At 38.5% G+C, this 15,083-nt stretch overlaps 1 long non-coding RNA gene across 1 annotated transcript; it reads left to right on the top strand.

The window, feature by feature from the left end:
* The first annotated feature begins 4,336 nt into the window (after window positions 1-4,336).
* On the top strand, window positions 4,337-8,079 carry LOC118154648 (uncharacterized). The gene is made up of 3 exons (XR_004744819.3): window positions 4,337-4,417; window positions 5,268-5,355; window positions 6,718-8,079. It is a non-coding gene; the product is annotated as an uncharacterized LOC118154648 (long non-coding RNA).
* The last annotated feature ends 7,004 nt before the right edge of the window (window positions 8,080-15,083 follow it).

The raw sequence follows: 15,083 nt of genomic DNA, 5'->3' as shown, positions 1-15,083 counted from the left end.
CTTAGATTTACTAATTATTATTTTTCATATCACTTAACCATCTATGTTTATATGTATATATGCATATATATTACTTTTTTGCTGAATCATTTGAAAATGAATTACAAGCATCATCACCACTTCACCCCTACATAGTTCTGCATGCATTTCTTCTCTGGTAGCATGCCTAAGAATGCTACCAATAATTCCCTGATAGCATCTAATATGCATTGATAGTGTACTTGACAGGCAGACTAGGGGAGCAGGGGCACCTTTGGCCCACAGAGTTACTCTGGTTTAATCTCAATTTTATCTGGCCTGCAGCGTTTTTTTTCTGAATGTCAATATCCATCAGCTTCTGCTGCAACTGAGATCAACAAATTTAACTATGCACACACCTAAGAGTTTTTTCTGGCTTTCTCTCTGGAAGCAGATTCTCAGAGACAAGCCCAGGACTCCAGTAACACCTCCAGTAACACCACCTTCTCCCAATTTCTCTTCAGCCTCCTGTTGCTAATCATCTCAGAGGTCCCTTACAGTTCTTCCATACTGTGTAGCCAGTTTCCTTTGTTAAATACCCCTCTAAAGATGTAGAATGGTTTCCATTTTCTTGGCTTCTGGATCTCCTCAGAGGTTTGCCATGAGGATGAATTTTAAAATGAATTAATCCAAGTTCCTATTTCAAGAGCTCACAATTGAGTGGAGGAAAGAGATCAGTATATAGTTTTAATAAATGATGATAAACGGTATGGGGACACAGAAAGTGGGTTCAAAATGTCTTCACAGTTGTTTTCTTGTTTATTGGCTAGCTTTGGTGGTGTGGCATAGGGACCTTGGCAATTATGGTTTTCAGCATCAACTATTAATATGAGATTGCTATAAGAATGCTCGGGACAAATTTAAAATAAACATAAATTTTCTTTCTATGTTATTAAGTGCCCTCCATGTGGAAGGCAATGGATCTAGGCACAGGTGAAGAAAAACATGAATTATTTCAAGTTCCTATTTCCAGGATCTCACAATTGACTGGGGGAAAGAGATCAGTATATAATTTTAATAAATGACAATAAATGATATGGAGCCACAGAAAGTGGGTTCAAAATGCCTTCACAGGTATTTTGTCTATTGGCTAGCTTTGTCTATTGGCTGCCACTGTGTGGCATAGGGAGGAGGATATTCACTAACAGCCATAAGAATTAGGCTCTAGGCTGGCTCTGCCATCACTGACTTTTTGTGTGGCCTTGGGCATGTCATTCAGCCTTTCTGGGCTTCCATTTCCTATTTATAAGAGACAATATCTGAGTTCCCTTTTGGATTGCAAATAATATTACCATGACCTTGTAATCACTCATTTAACAATTGTGAGAGCCCACTATGTGCTGGGCACTTATTTTGAAATTCTTTCCAAGGAGTATGACTGAGACCTGACTTGTCTTATTTTAACCCAGGAGTCCTGCCTCTACAGTCCACTGCATAACACAGGAACATGTAGACACACCTGTGCAAGCACACACACACACTTAAATATGCTTTGTCTCCGCTACCCACCACCTCTATGTCCTGGACATCCCATAGTCCTGTTGAAGGGATGAATGGTTAGCAACCTAGAAAACCCAGCTGAGAATGAGAAGGTGGGCCCCCCAGTTGTGGGCTCTGCACACCCTGGTGGGATGCATCTAGCTTGGACAAGGACAGGTCTCCCTGGTTGGTTCTTTAGAGACATCCACATGATGCATTTCATAGCCCTTGTGTGATGGCCATTTCAGTTGGTACAAAGCAGCTACTTTATGGGAGAGCTAGCGAAAAAAAATTGATCATTTCCATATATTTCCCAAGTACATTCCTTCAACCAAACATGTCAGACACCTTCCCACTGATATATTTTTAAGTTATTACATCATCTGAAAATACCTTAATTAAACTTATTGTAATTAAATATTTAATTCCTGCCACTGTATAATTTAAATAATATCTTCCAAATAATTTGCTTATGGTCATCAGACTTAGAGAAGGCCCTCACAGAATGTGTCTCTGTCTGGTCATCAGACTTAGAGAAGGCCCTCACAGAATGTGTCTCTGTCTGGTCATCAGACTTAGAGAAGGCCCTCACAGAATGTGTCTCTGTCTGGTCATCAGACTTAGAGAAGGCCCTCACAGAATGTGTCTCTGTCTGGTCATCAGACTTAGAGAAGGCCCTCACAGAATGTGTCTCTGTCTGGTCATCAGACTTAGAGAAGGCCCTCACAGAATGTGTGTCTGCCAAAGCACAACAACTTCTTTTGCTGATGGCAAGCAGATCATACACAGAAGGGCATTTCCAGACCTATCCCAGCATAATATCATAGGTGCTGGAGGTACAGCAGTCAACAGACAGGCAGGCATTTCTTTATGGCAATGTAAAGAAAGAAAAGAGAATCTAGAGTGGAGGAAAACACAGTGATTTGATGTATTTTAAGGTGGTCCTTAAAAGAAAGTAAATTTGCTATATTATTCTCAAGAGAGTTATAATTTAAAATGTAATATTTAAAATAGACTTGTAAATAAGTAAAAATAATTCTGCTCTATCTCTATTGAGTGGTTAACAAAAACCAGGTTTAAGTTCCAGCAGCAAATTGAACTTTAGGAATGATCAGCTGAAGCCCTGTGAAGTCCAGCACGTTTGCTCGTATCTTCTGTCAGAAGAATTGTGTGCACTTTGCATGGCAGACCAGAGTCTCTTCCTCTTGGTGCAGGGAGTGGGTTTCTCCTCATAGGGAGCTTATGCTATTCTTTCCTTTTTATTCTACTAAGGCTTGTGCTCAGACTGGGATGGCCTATCCCGGCCTCCCGGCCTCCCAGTCCCCCTTTTCCCACAGCCCTAGATTCAATGTCCCTTACTTCCTGGCAGTGATCAGCCCCTGAGTTTCTTGTGTGTCTTTTGTGAAGGCAGGAAACACAGAGGAGGTACCTGGGAGACGGAGGATGGCTTTCCCAGTGGCATGGCCTCTGCTCCACCCCTCCAGGCCCCATCTTAGGCACTCTGCCAAGGGCACCAGCGCAGCGTGTAACTGAACATGGTCGTCAGACACACAAGAATTTCACTGTTCCCATCCTGGCTACACCAGTATCACGCTACTAGAGCCAGTTCTATTCCCTCAAAACTAGGTGTGGAGTCACAAGAGCTCACTGGATGCAGAGAATCTGCAGAATCTATATTTAGACATTTGTGACATTCCAGGCACACAAAGAAGCCAGGATTGCATGCTTCACGGTGTCTTGTTTAAACTGGTGCTCTCAGCAGAGTCTCACAAAACATCATCGGCTTTTAATTGCTTTGTTTTGTTCTTAGCCGTGGTCTCAACTCAAACAGAAGTATGAAGCTGTCTGTTTAAAAAAATTAGTTTGGCTTTATATAACAGAAATACCCCAATAATAGTGACTTACGCATTATAGAAGTTTAAATTTTGCTCCCATTAAAAAAAAAAAGTTGACATTGACTCAGGCTCTTTGTAGTTTATCTCCCCACTATTTATAGAGTGTAGAATTAAACCAGCTTTCAAGCTTTTTGGTCTTAGGATCCCTTTACACCCTTAAAAGTTATTGAGACCTGCAAAGAGCTTTTGTTTCTGTAAGAAGTTACTGTAGTAAAAATTAAAACTGAGAAAGTTTTTACACATTTTATTCATTTTAAAATAAAAATAATAAACCTACTGCATGTTAGCAACAACACAGATTTGTGAAAAATAATGATGTTTTCTAAGACAAAACAATTAGTGAGAAGAATAACTTTTTTCCATTTTTATAAATCTCTATCTGGCTTAATAGATGACACTTCGAATTTTATATATGCCACTGTATGCAGTCTGTTGCAATATACTTATTGCTTTGGTTGAAGTTTATGAAGAACATTTTAGGCTTGACATAGATATATATTTGGAAAAGGGAGGATTCTATGGACCTCCTGAGCAAGGCTTTTGTTCTCTGTGTCCTCATCCTATACTTTGAGAATGACTGCCTCAAATCTTATAGTCTAAAATAGCTGCTGGAGCACCAGCCATTATATTCATATCCAAGGTATCACAATAGAGGAAAGCTTGAAGGAAGAATTGGTACTCTTCCTTTAAAGAGAATTCCTGGAAGGCACGCAGCATTCCTGCTTACATCTCTGTGGTCAGGACTTTCACATGGCAACACCAAGCATAAGGGATATGTTTTAGTGGGGCAGTGATGTGCTCAGCTAAAACTTTCTAAAAGACAGGGAAAAAGGCTACTGAGACGCAATTAGTAGTCTCTACCACAGGAAGCATGAGTTAAAAGCATTCCAATGACCATACACTTCATCTGTTGTTTCCATGGCTGCAGATGGTCAAAACACCACAGAGTTCCGAGGAGTTCCCTGTGAAGAAATTATTCTTTATTTTGCCAAATGATTCATCTGTGGTGTTCAAGTGGATTTAAAGTATGTGCCAGGGGAAGGGTGTGGGATGGGAGTTTAAGGAGGAGGATGTGGGAAAACAGGCAGCAAGATTTGGGCTGACCAGAAATCCCCCCAAAGAAGTACTAACCAGAACCGTGTTGTGAAATGGACATTAAAAGTCCTGAAAAAAGAAAGACTCCCTGGCAAGATGTCACTGCAGCTGTACAGACATTCCTCTATTTCAAGAGCTTGAATGGCACTCAAAGAATAGTCATTAAGGACAAATTATTTTGGAAAAAAGATGAAAATGTTTTCTCTCTAGCAAGAAGTAAACACCACAGGAGTTTCTTATAGTTGATAAGAAAGTGTTAAGAAACGAATATAACATATTTTCACTCAACGTTTGCTTTGTGCCATCAAGGTTCTTTGTGCTTCACATGTATTACTGACCCGTGATCCTCATGGCAAACCTAAGGGGAAGATACTATTAGTATCAGATTTTAATAATAAGAAAATGGAAGCAGAGGGAAGTTAAGTGACCTGCCTAAGATTACACAGTTGGGAAGGTTGTATTTGGCTCTATAGTCTATATTCTGAAACTACTCAGCTACACTCACTTATATTTTGAGAAGGAGCTCAGAGCCAAGACTGAAACTTGAGGATGTCCACTGGATGAGATAAACCTTTATCACAACATAATTTAGCACTCCTGAAATTTACTGTTAGGCCCTCTATTACCTGTAACTGGATATTGTAGTTTATTCGCATGTGCGTCTCAATTTTCCCCATGTTTAAAAGGATATATTAGCATTACTAAAAAGTGATATTTCTATAGAAGGATTGGTAATGCATTAAGGAAATCCTCATGTCCTTTCCTCTTCATTTCTTTCAGTAACCCAAACCTAACGAGGCATACTTCATCACAGCCTGTGGCTTCATATTGCCCTTCCATCACTAGTCCAGTGGCAGCTACCTAAAACGTGAGCATGGTGCCTAGCAAGGAATAATCAGCCTTGTGGGATGTATTTTAATAACACAAACCTTTCAACAGAAGGTGCAAATTGGTAGCCTGCAGTCAAGATTTTGCTTATGGACATGCTTTATTTGGCTCATAAAGTATAATTTTAGAAAACAGATTTTTTGGCCGAAACTCAAAACCTAGATTTTATGTAAGAATCCGGAGGAGATACTCTGCCTTTTAGATAGGCCATGCTCTCCCCAGTTCAGGTTGGCCCCCAATAGCCACCACCTCTTAAAAGTGGTTTTTTTCCTGCAATTATGTTACCTGCTGTCCCCTGAAGGCATTTGAGTTTGCAGTCTTTTCCTTACAGGTATTAAACTTCAAATCATACTAAACCCCATATTTTATTGTAGCAGAACCTGTTCTGGAATTATTCCACCTGTAATTTCCAGTTGAACAAATTATGCTGTCAGAGCTTATCCACTTGGTGGATTCTGCAATCAATGGAGACACGGAAGTTATGATTCCAAACTGTATGCAGATAGATAAATGATGGGCTGAAAATGATAAGATAGGGTAGAACCACAAAATAATGGGATAAATATCTAGAGTTTGGTAATGCAGAGCCTGGCACATAGTCCTAGAGTTTAAACATTTATTGCTGAATGTTTGATGGTGCACAGACAGAGGTTTACTAAAGCTGCTAGGATTTCTGTTTTGCCATAATCACTGATAACAGTGATAATCAGTCATTGATGCCATTCACCAAATAGTTCTGGCTATGTGACTTCAGGTACATAAGAGGGTTGCATTTCCTGCCCCTTGAAGTTTGGGTGTGGGCATGAGACTAGTTCTGTCGAATGAGTTGTGAGCAGAGCCGATATGTGTCCCTTTGGCCAGATTGTAATTGGCAGGCTAAGACCTTCCAGAGAACTCTTTCCTCTGACATGGTGACCAGCAGGGTTTGAGATGGTGGCAGCTCAAGTAGCCTAGGCCTCTGAGTCATTATGCTGGACAGGTGCTTCTGCCAAACTGCGAGAGACATTGTATGAACAAGAAATAAAACTTTGTTATTAAAATCCACTAAGATACTTATTTTCTCTTTTTACCAGCAGCATAACCTATCCAGTCCTGATTAAGCAGTCATCAAATGTTCACTAACAAGTACATACTAAGTTAAGATTTCTAAAAATCTGAATTCAGTCACTTGGGCCATCACTAATGTTGAAATGAAAATCCTTTGGGCCTTGTGTTTCTGTGACTCACTGATTCTAGGTCCCTTTTCTGAAACCTCCTGTCACCCATGAACTCTCCTCTTGCTGTTCAGCCTTTATCCTTTGCCACTGAGCTTCTCAATAATAGAGGTTTTCTTCATGCTTAGGGAAAGACATCCATGGAGCATCAAGAGACAGAGTCACTCTGAAAGCAAATGACAGGGTCTTCCCGGAGCTACATTTTGCAGCAGTATTATACTCTGAGCCCACAGACAATAAAAACCATTTGTGTCTCAGCTCTGCAGCAGCTTGGTGCAATCCTTCTTAACAGAACTTGTGTGTGTCCGGTGGTAACGGAGCTAAGGAAAAGCCCAGGTCTCAGTGCTCCTCATTAATCCAGTCTACAGTATAATCTGTTTCTTATAGGTTTCTTTCTGTGCCTGTGTATTTTAACATTGCATCCATAATTAAATTTTCTTTCTAAACTAGGGATGTATTTTCTTATTACTGCTATCAATTTTTTAAAAATAAATCTCTTTTAAGTTTATTGTTTCAAAATGCAAGAAGTCCCCCAGGACCCACCTCCTGGGAAGAAGATGATCTCATCTGTCAGTGGAAAATGCCTGTCTAGATGGTAAAAGCTTTACTTGGTCCTTATTTTATACCTTGTTGGTCTGAAACATGTAAGTTTGGGATGGTCATTCATGGTTTTAATATATTGCTGGAGAAGCTGGTGTCTGGCTAGCTCATTCTTCTTGCTGAGCTTTTAAATATAATATTTTAAAGAATTTCGGTAAGTCAGGTGTCGGTAAGTAGGTGGGACTGTTGAGTTCTAAGTTTCAAAATCCATTTACTTAATCAGTCAAAAAGTTGTTGAACACTTGCTCAATAAATTACTTCTTCAATGGGAAAGACCATATCTTATTTACCTTTTACCTCTACCACCTAGCCCAATGCCTATATTGGAGTGCAAAACATGTGTTTTCACAGTTGCTAGTCAAAGTTCTGTGCTAATGCATCCTGGAAAATATAAGAAAGTCCTCACACTTCATGACCTCATAGTCTAGTGGATTAGATAAAATAAATGTGCAGTTAACTATACTCGGTGGCAGTGAAGAAAACATTATTCGCTGAGTAGTGTGATGGAAAAGGATATTCGATGGGTCACACAAATAATGCAGGAATTTGGAGTCCCTGGGTTTTACCAAACCTCCACTAACGAGCAGTGCAGCTGTGAGAGAACTGTTCAACTTTTCCAGGTTTCTGGAACTCCTACTGTTAAATGAAGGAGTTGACAAAACAATTAGAAATTTTTGAAATTATAGCACTTGAACACATTTTTATAAATTCCAAACAATGCAGGTAGAGCAAAAATTCCTGACAGCTTTATCTGTATTCTATAAGTTTTGAGTATGTTTGTTTTCATTTTTATTTTTATTTTTTTCTTCCAGGATTCAAATCTAGGGAGGGTATTTTCAATTGTTCCAGCTTTGGATAGGGAAGGATAGGCACCATGATTGACTCTTGCCAGACGCAAATCCAATGAGATAAATCATTTTTATTTATCTCAAAGTATTTTCTGATTTCCCTTGTGATTATTTTTTCTTTGACTCATTGGTCATTGGGAGTATGCTTAATTTCCATAGATTTCTGAATTTTCTAAATTTTCTTTTTTATTTATTTTATTTTTTGAGGCAGGGTCTCACTCTGACTCCCAGGATTAGGGGCAGTTGTGTGATCACATCTTACTGCAGCTTCAACCTCCCCAGCTCAGGTGATCCTCTCACCTCAGCCTCCTGAGTAGCTGGGACTACAGGCATGTGCCACCACACCCACGTAATTTTTTTCTTTTTAGAAATGTGGTCTTGCTCTCTTGCCCAAGCTGATCTTAAATACCTGGGATGAAGCAGGGTGAAGCAGCCCCCCTACCTTGGCTTCCCAAAGTGTTGAGATTACAGGTACAAACTACTGCTTCCAGCCTGTTTCTTTCTAATTTCATTTTTTTTGTGCTTGAGGAACATACTTGGTATTACTTAAATCCTCTTAAATTTATTGAGATTTCTTTTATGGCTTAACATATGGTCTATCCTAGAGAATGTTCTGTGTGTACTTGAGAAAAATATTTATTCTTCTGTAGTTGGAAGTTTTCTATAAATGTCTAGTTGGTTTATAGTGTTGTTCACGTGTTCTATTTCTGTTTTTATCTTCTGTCTAGTTGTTCTACCTGTCATTGGAAATGGAATACTGAAGTCTCCAATTACCATTGTTTAATTGTGTATTTCACCCTTCAATTCTGTCAGACTTTACTTCACATATTTTGGGGCTCTATTAGATGTATATACACTTTTATCATTATATATTCTTGTGGAGTAACCCTTTATTACTATCAAATATCCTTGTCTCTAGTAACAATTTTTTGTCTTCAAGTCTAGTTTATCTGACGTTAGTATACCCACTCCAGTTCTCTTTTGGCTACTCTTGTATGATATATTTTTGTATTTATTTACTTTCAATCTTCTGTGTCTTTGAATTGAAAGCACATCTCTAATAGACAGTACATAGTTGAAAGATGTTTTTAAAAATTCAGTCTGCCAATCATTGCCTTGTGATTGGAATGTTTATTTCATTTATATTTACTGTAATTAGTATATGTAGGATTTACACTTGACATTTTCTAATTGTTTTCTGTGTATCTCATTCTTTCTGTTCTTCTATTCTTCCATTACTGCTTTTTTTTTTTGAGACGGAATCTCACTCTGTCACCCAGGCTGGGGTGCAATGGCACGATCTCAACTCGCTGCAACCTCCGCCTCCCAAGTTCAAGCAATTCTCCTGCCTCAGCCTCCTAAGTAGCTGGGATTACAGGCACATGCCACCACACCCAGCTAATTTTTGTATTTTTAGTAGAGATGGGGTTTCAACATCTTGGCCAGGCTGGTCTCAAACTCCTGACCTTGTGATCCACCCGCCTCGTCCTCCCAAAGTGCTGGGATTACAGGCCTGAGCCACTGCACCTGGCCCTAGATTATTTTTTATGTACCTTTTTTTTTTTTGGTCATTCCCCTTTACTATATATTTTGGGTTATTTTCTTAGTGGTTGCCCTGGGATTACAATTAATATTTTAATTTAAAGCTGTCGAGTTTGGATTAATACAACCTAATTTTAACAGTATGTAAAACCCTTGTTCCTATAAAATTCCTTTGTGCCATTATTGTCATAAAAATTACATCTTTGTATATTGTATGCCCATCAACACAGATTTATAAGTTTTGCTTTATGCAGTTGTTCTCTAAATCACATAGGAGGAAAAAAAGTATTGCAAAACATACAATACTGTCTTGGTTTTTGTTTATCTGGGAATGTCTTAAATTCTTCTTCATTTTTAAAAGATAGTTTTGTCTGATATAAAATTCTTAATTGACACCTTTTCTCTGTCATCACTTTAGATATGTTGTCTCACTGTTTTTTGTCCTTCATGGTTTCTGATGAAAAATTGACCACTAATGTTACTGAAATTCCTTGTACGTGATAGGTCACTACACTCTTGATGCTTTTAAGATTCTTCCTTTTCTTTATATATAGAGTTGTTTATGACGTGTGTGGTTGTGAATCTCTGAGTCCTTGAATGTATACATTAATATTTCTCATCATGTTTTAGAAGTTTTCAGCCATTATTTCTGCCCAGTTTTCTCTCTCCTTTCCCTCTATTACTCCTATTATGCATATGTTTGTATGTTACAGTTCTCTCAGGCTTTGTTCATCTTGCTTCATTCTTTTATCCTCTGTGCCTCAGACTGGATCATGTATGTTGACCTGTCTTCAAAGTTGTTGGTTCTTTTACCTGCTCAAATCTATGGTAGAATCCCTTTAATGAATTTTTTTAAGTTATTGTACTTTTAAATTCAAGAATTTCTATTTGGTTCTTTTTTATAGTTTCTTTTTTAAATATATTCTCTATTTGGTAAGACCTCATTCTACTTTTCTTTAGCTCTTTAGTCATAGTTTCCTTTAGTTTTTTGAACATATTTAAAAGTTCCGATTATCTTGTTAACTCCTTCATTTAACAATTGGAATCTCAGAAACCCACAGAAGCTGAAAAATTCTCCCAAAGTCACACTGCTAGTCAGTGGGAACTCAGTAAAACCCAGGGATTCCAAATTTCTGCATTATTTGTGAGACCCATCAAATATTCCTTCTTCATTTGTACTTCTCAGCAAATAATGTGATGCAGCAACTCTGGAAATCAGGTCCTCCTCCCTTCCCAGAGTGTACTGTTGTTGCTGTTATTTGTAATAGTAGTTGTATGCTTAGTGACTTTTCTGAACTAATTCTGTAAGTCTCTGTTCTTTGGGATGCCAAAGCTACTGAAGTCTCTACTTGCTTAGCTTTATGGTTGGCTAATGACTCAACAGATATTTCCTTAACCAAAGATGAGAGCTCAGGGTCTTCTCAGGAATTTTTTTAAATTTGCTTACAAATTGTGTGTACCGCCCTGGGCTTGCTTATAACCCTATGTATAAATTGTATATGAAATCACTGAAATAACATAATTAATGTCACAGCTTGTATATTCATATGTGTTTCATTCTTACAAGAGTGGAAACACTGTACAAAACTAAGTTGACTCTTTTGACTTCGCCTTTTTCATACATGAATATTTTATCAACTCTCTCTACCTTTGGCTTACTGATAAGGAACAACTGACAGGGTTTCTTCCTTATTTCCTTTCCCCTGTGTAATCATAGTTGAAAAGCTTAAGTGTTTACCTCTTGCAGGGAAAAGTAACATGAGTTAAGAAGGAGATGATAGGGTTCCTAGATCATTTGTGTTTCTTACACACTGTTGCCTTCTTTCAGTTTGAAGTAAGTTCTGGTTTAAATGGAAAGCATAGCCTCTTGGAGCTGTCAGCACCTCTACTTATTCAATTATAGATGTAACAACCTTACTTTGCACTTATTGTGGGTCTCACTAAATTTCCATGCATCATGAGTCTACAGAATTCTCTGCTCCTGGCATATCATGAATGCAACTGGGGCAAGGACCCAGGGAGTATACATGTTGTACATATCTCTTCTGCTCATGTACAAGTTCCCTTGTCCCATTGGACTTCATTTATAAAATACAGGTTCAAAGATAAAACAATTAAGCATTTCAAGATGGCCATAGGAAGGCATTACACCAAGCATGGGGTCTTGTGTGACTGCATAAGCCTTACACCCATGAAGCTGGCCCAGTGGGGCAAATGCTGCTGAGTTTCCCTTTCTTCTCGATGGAAAAGACAAGCTTATTTTTTGCTTACAATGTCACTGTGCTCAGCTAAGAACCTACATGTTCTATCCCTTTGATTCTATGCTTTAGTTTTTTTATTGACAAATAAAAATTGTATATATTTAACACATATACCATGTTGTTTTGAAATACGTATACATTGTGGCCTGCCTAAATGCAGGTAATTATCATATATATCACCTCACATACTTATCTGTGTTTTTGTTTTGTGTGTGTGTGTGTGTGTGTGGTGAAAACACTCAAAATCTACTCTCTTAGCAATTTTTAAAAGTATAATGCATTGTTCTTAACTCTGGTCACCATGCTGTACAATAGAGCTTTTGAACTTATTACTCCTATCAAAGTGGATATTTGTATCCTTTGACCAACATTTCCCTAACCATCCACCCATCTCCCATTTCATCTGTTCATCTCCCCTCCCATCCATCCATCCATCCATCCATCCATCCATCTCTTCTCCCATCCATCTCCTCTCCCATCCATCCATCTCCCCTCCCAGCCATCCATCTCACCTCCCAGCCATCCATCTCCCCTTCCATCCATCCATCTCTTCTCCCATCCATCCGTCTCCTCTCCCATCCATCCATCTCCCCTCCCAGCCATCCATCTCACCTCCCAGCCATCCATCTCCCCTTCCATCCATCCATCTCCCCTCCCAGCCATCCATCTCACCTCCCAGCCATCCATCTCCCCTTCCATCTGTCCATCTCTTCTCCCATCCACCCGTCTCCTCTCCCATCCATCCATCTCCCCTCTCAGCCGTCCATCTCACCTCCCAGCCATCCATCTCCCCTCCCATCCATCCATCTCCGCTCCTATCCTTTCTTGAAACTACAGAGAGGAAATGACACAGTTCTGACCAATGAAATGGAAGCAGAAGCCTCAGCCCTGCTGGGACTTCTGAAAAAGTTCTACATTTAAAACCTAGCTCTTCCTCTTGTTTATTCCTCCCTGAAATGGGAATGAACCACTGAAGAAGGGGCAGCAATGTACACATGAGGTGGTGAGGATGAAAGCAAGAACTTAGGATAAGGAGCAGGATTAGAAAACAGAAGGGAATGCGGATCTCCCAAGCTTTGCAACAACCCTTAACTGCAATCCACTGCATCTTGTTAATGTGAGCAGAGTACATCCCTGTTTGATTAAGTTATAGTTTTTCAGGTGTCTGCTACTAGCTGTAGAACATAATCATAACTTATATCCATTAATTTTGAATATCACATTTATCATGCACAAAATTCCCACAGATACATAATTTTCTTTCTGTATTCTTAAACCATCTCACTGATTTTTAAAATACATTTCTGTGCTGTGAAATCACATCAGTTGATTGCCTATAGATTTATAGCATGTGTTGCAATCTGTTAGAGGAATGCCTCTTCTCTTTGTTCTTTTTAAAAAAGTCTTATTTTTATCTGTATTCACTTCCATACAAATTTTAGAACATCCTTGGTACATTAAATGAAAATTAGTCAAATTTTGATGACAATTATGTTGAACTAAAGGCTTAATTTGTGAAGACTTGAAATCTTTTACATTTTCATAATTTCCATCCAGGAATGTAACTCTCCTTTTATTCAGACCTTTTTTCTATCCTTCAATAGATTTTGTTTCACTTGTATAGATTTTGCATTTTTCTGCTAAATGTATTCCTAAGTATTGTATCTTTGGTTACTATTATGAGTGGGATTTTTTCCCACTGTATTGTCAAATTTGTTTTTTCAAATGTATAGTAAGGCCATTATTTTTTATTAACCTTAATTTTGTACTCAGCCAGCTGACTGGATCTCCATTTCCCCTAGATGCTTTCTAGGATCCCATTTCAGCCCTAAAAATGCTAAAACTCAGGTGTTACAGAACTTTGTCAGTGGATGAAGTTATATCTGGTCCAGGTCAAAGGAAAAGCCTCATGGAAAGGTGAGATTCATTGTCATTATCCTTTAAGGCTAATTCTTCTGGTGGTAATGTCTCCAATTCTGTTTATTTGTAATTTTTAGTGATGGGCTTTTTAGGGTCCCTTCAGACTCTTCTGAATTTCTTCATTGTTTAATCCTACCTCCACAATTGTTCCCAAAGCTGATATGACATGACAGGCTAAGTAAAGATTGCTGTAAAATAAACCCCCAAACATCTCCTCCAGTGCTCGGTTTTCTTAGTGATGATCAATATATCCTTTTGTCCCTCAAACCAAAGCTCCAAAACCTAAATTTAGATTCCTTTCCAGTGAATATATTGAAAGGCCACAGCCAAGTTTTTTTTTTTAATCAAACATTTTAGAGTTTTAGCACACTAAATTAAAATTGAACTTAGAATGATTCTGAAAGAATGGCTTTTAGCCAAGAAGTCACATTATCTTCTCTCACTCCACAACCCCCACTCACATTCCCAAGTCCCCAAGAAATAAGTACCTATTGATAGTGTTAAAAAATTAGCAATCAATCCCCAATCACGGATCATGGGACTATAGATGGTTTAATGAACCAGTCTCCAGACATGGACTTACCATAACACCAGGAAGATGACATGCGTGTTATTTCAACATCTGGAACATTTTCGGTCCTTCCTAAATGAGCAAGGGAGGAAGGAAGCAGGGGAGAGGAGAGGCTTCATTTTCTAGATAGATAAGTTCCTGACATTTTTCCTGAAAAATCTTGGAAGATCTCCCTAAGGGGTATTGATTTTAGAATTAAGAGGCTTGTGCTAAAACCTGGCTTTAAGACTTAACTATCTATGCTACTTCCATAATTCATTCTCAACTTCCCCAAGTCTAGTTTTCTGCACACAACAATGTTTAGAGGATAAAATAAAATGAGGTTGACAAAAGAACCATGCAAACTGTAAAGGGCTTTGCAGATGTGAGTTGTTAGTAATTTTGACATGTTGCACACTTCCCCTTGCCTGCTATAGAACATGTCTGGGGATGTATAATTCAAAGGGGAAAAGAACCTTGCAACGGTCTCAATGCATGAGAAAATCATCCTTAAGCATGATGGAAACCTTTACAAAACATATAATTAAAGTGAAACTTATGACTTCATAATAAAATATTGATGAAAATGATCAAAAACAAGTCATAAAATATAAATGTAAAGTAGTTAGCATTGTTTTGATGTTTGAACTAGTGGCTTAGAAATCTAAGGAAAATGATGACAGGGTGATTTAATCAAATTCACAGTTACCTAGTTTTTATCAAGCCCCCTACCTGACAGGCCTCCCTAGGGCTGGAGAGCATGCACTTCTCTG

The sequence above is a fragment of the Callithrix jacchus genome, chromosome 6 (assembly GCF_049354715.1).
Source record: "Callithrix jacchus isolate 240 chromosome 6, calJac240_pri, whole genome shotgun sequence".
NCBI lineage: Eukaryota > Metazoa > Chordata > Mammalia > Primates > Cebidae > Callithrix > Callithrix jacchus.
The sequence above is the reverse complement of the archived record's forward strand: the minus strand, read 5'-3'. Positions and strand labels throughout refer to the sequence as shown.